This window comes from Octodon degus, unplaced genomic scaffold (assembly GCF_000260255.1).
Source record: "Octodon degus isolate 3935 unplaced genomic scaffold, OctDeg1.0 scaffold00322, whole genome shotgun sequence".
Taxonomy (NCBI): domain Eukaryota; kingdom Metazoa; phylum Chordata; class Mammalia; order Rodentia; family Octodontidae; genus Octodon; species Octodon degus.
In genome coordinates this window covers 1381846-1385360 of record NW_004524898.1, presented here as the reverse complement: position 1 = coordinate 1385360, position 3515 = coordinate 1381846, and the positions used below count along the sequence as shown (strand labels likewise).

General features: G+C 45.9%; 1 protein-coding gene across 1 annotated transcript in view; it reads left to right on the top strand.

Moving 5' to 3' along the window:
- The window catches only part of LOC101563258 (zinc finger protein 709-like), a 50132-nt gene that overhangs the window by 40752 nt on the left and 5865 nt on the right, over nucleotides 1-3515 (top strand). The window lies entirely within an intron of this gene.

Here is a 3515-nt window from a genome sequence, read left to right as displayed (position 1 = left end):
TTGAAGTTCTGCAGTGTAGCTCAGTGATTTGGGACTTCCAAGTTTACTCCTGAACATCAAAATTATTTTCATATAAACTACTACAAATCCGTGTCCTCATTTAATATGTAGAGATCTAAGCCAAATGCAATGGTCCCAGCATCAGAAGAGTCTGACAGGCTAATCGTACCTTTGATGTTGGGATTGGAAGACAACTTAGATTTCTTAGTCTGAAAGAGTTCTCTTAATGTATGTGTTTTAAGTTTAAAACCACGAACAAGTTTAAGAACATAAGCCTAGGATGCAATAAAGTTACTTGCAAATTATGGTTCTATTGCTCAGGAAATAATCTTTTTGTGGCATATTTGTACAAAAATATAAATGCCTGCATCCTGGGACGCAAGCCCAATATCTAGCACAGGCAAAGACTGGGGAACAGTCACACAAAGATGATTTAGTAGTGGGCAACTATCCGTGCACTGGTTAACATGGTGGAGGGTAAATATGAGATAATCACCTGTACAAACAATAAAGACGGGCGGCACTCACTGTTGCCTGCCTTTTGAACAGATGCCTGTCTCCTGTGTTCTTTTCTTTTGGGAGCTCACTTGCCAAAGTAGCTCTTCAGGTCTCAGCCATGACAATAGGCATAGTCAGTAGGATGGTGAAGTAAGCATTCTCTCTGCAGAGGCTGTGGAAACAGCAGCCAGAGGAAAAAAAGCCCCGAGAGTTTCAGTGTGCACACCCCACAGCCTTGCTTTGATTATAGCCACTTTTTTGGTGGCCTGGAAGTACCCAAAGGACTGAGACATGGTCAGTCCATAGCCGAGGAGTATTTTGAGAGCTGTGGAAGTGCTCCATGTGCAGACCACTCCCTTCCACTATGTGTTAGCTAGGTGGGTGTCTTGAGTTTTCATTACCCTTTTCTGCCACAAGGAACAAGAAACAGAAACCCTCAGGGCCAGCCAGATAACTCAGTGGATTAAAGGGCCTGCTTAGGCAGATGCAGGGTCCAGGGTTGCCATGCTGGCCCTTCTCTGCCCTTCCCCTCATCCCCCCACCCGCAGGGCATGCTGAGACATTGAGACTGGGCATAATAACATGTGCCTGTAATCCCAACTCTTGGGTGGCTGAAAACAGGAAAATTAACTATGAGTCCGATTTGTATAGAGACATTGTAGACCCTGTACTAAATACATTTTTAAAAAACCAAAACCCCTCATCAGACAGTGTTATGGTTTGTGTCTAGTTGTCTGCCCAAAGCTTCATGCAGTCATGGGGTGGCTTCTATTGTGGGATGGATGCTACACCTGCCCTGGGGCAGGTGATTTGCATTACAGTGTAAGGAGGGAGAAGTGGCTAGCTGCTACCATTCCCTTTGCTCTCTGCCATGCGTCACTGTGCCTTGGAGCTGAGTATGAACTAAAACTTCCATTAACTGTGAGCTAAATAGATCTTTCCTTCATTTTAAGTGTTGAGTATTTGTCCCAGAAATGAGAGAAGAGTAACTGAGGCATACAGATAGGACAACTGCAACAGAGTGAAGAGGACCTGGAGCAGCATCTCACCTCTGGGCATGTAATGTGGAGAGGCCCATATAGAAATATAGATATAAGACAAAAGCCTAATGTCCCAAGAGAGCAGGGAGCAATGGACAGAGCCCAAGGAGAGCTGCTGTTTCTCACATGTAAATCCCAGAAAGCTGGGACTCAAAGCTACAGATAACAGTTTCTCCTGGCACCCTGTTCTTTGATCCCTTGTTTGGGGTGTTATCAGCTAGCATTTGTGTGGACCTACTGTTAGGCAAATGGTGGAAGTCAATAGAGATAGTAGTTTGTGTTCACTTAAGTAGTTATGCACCTTCCTTAGCCTGCATTGAGCCCTCAGTAAATGTGAGATGCTTCTGAGGCTCTGGGCTCACTTGGGGAGAGACTAATCTCAGTGAGACCTCTGAAGCTATACTCATCACGTTTTCTTGTTTCTTTTGGCACTGACCCACAACGTACGACAGGCCCAGATAGTAGAGCCTTCTCCACAGCATGTCCCAAAGTGTAAGGTACTACCTCTAAGTAAAGTCTATCAATGTGTCCATCATTTGCATACAAGACTTGCTGTTCACCAGAAGGTGGAGGTCAAGGAACTCCTAGCCCAAAGAGGAAGGCCAGAAGTCTGCTTCCCTCTACCCAGCACACAACATACATAGCCATGGAGTAGTGGAAGGTGACAAAACAAAGCAAAAAGTGGATGAGACAGTACTCACATGGCTGCTGTGGCTGTAGGATGACAGGGCTAATAAGGAGTCAAGCCCACAGAATTTCCCCCCAACAGCTAGAATAGCCAGCACCCCCTCCTTCAACTGAGTTCTGCAAGAAGTGTAGCGAACAGCCACACAGACAGGTGAGCGTTTTTCTTTAGTTGAAAAACCATTTACTTCAGTGGTAAGATAAAAGTGATCCAATTCTAGGTCTAGCCTTTGGGCTAAAAGAAAGCCAAGAGCAGAGGTGACTCTCTCACTGAGGTCATTCCCAAATCCAACACTCTGGAGGCAAGAGGCAGGTAGGAGACAGGGCAGCCCCACCACAGCTTCTGCATACAGTGAGGCCTGCTGGGAAAACAGAACATAAATGGGAAGCTACACAAGTATTATCCTCTTCTACACAAGAAGAGGATAATGGGCACTGGAGAGAAAAAGAAAGGAGGTCTGAACTTAGCAAGGTAAATTAATGTCCACGGATCCTGAAAGACTGAATGCACAGAGCCAAAAACATCTTGGAGATGGGGTACCAATGAAGTCTGTATTCTCATGCACAACCCCAGCTTAGAATTTCAGCCCACATACATTCCCCCTTGAAACTCAGTGTTATCGAGGCCCCTGATGGCCTCCACTGCATCTTCTACCTGCTCTGTGTGTACAAAGGCATAATCCTGCACGATGTCACATTCGATGACTAGACCCTATTCCTCAAAATTTGGCCTGAAGCTCTTTGTTGGTACAGGTGGGGCTGATGTTACCCATGTGTAACTTGGCTGAAGCTCTGCTCTTGTTCTTGCTGGCTTCCACATTGGAGCTCACCCCGTGCGACTTCCAGTGGTGCAGGTTCCGGATGACATCCTCTGCCGCTGTGCTGTCCTCTGTGTGCACAAAGCCTTAGTTCTTAATGATGTCACATCCCAGCTCCTTCCCATACTGAACAGACCTCTTGCTCTGTGCCCCACCCCCACCCCCACCCCCCGGGACAGGTTTCTAATGAACAGCTTCATCAACTCGACCCAGCTGCATGGAAATCTGCAAGGCCTCTTCCTCATGGTGCAGACGCTTCCAACTCAGGTGAGCATATTTTGATGAATTAGTTGTAATGGTTTTTCCAGCACCATTTTTTAAAGAGAAGACAAGATAGTAATAAAAAAATAAAAATAATACAGAATTTCACTTAAAAAAAGAATTCAGGGGCTGGTGAGATGGCTCAGTGGTCTAAAGCACCTACTTAGAACAAGCTTAGCAAAGCACAGGGACCGCGGTTCAATCCCCCAGCACC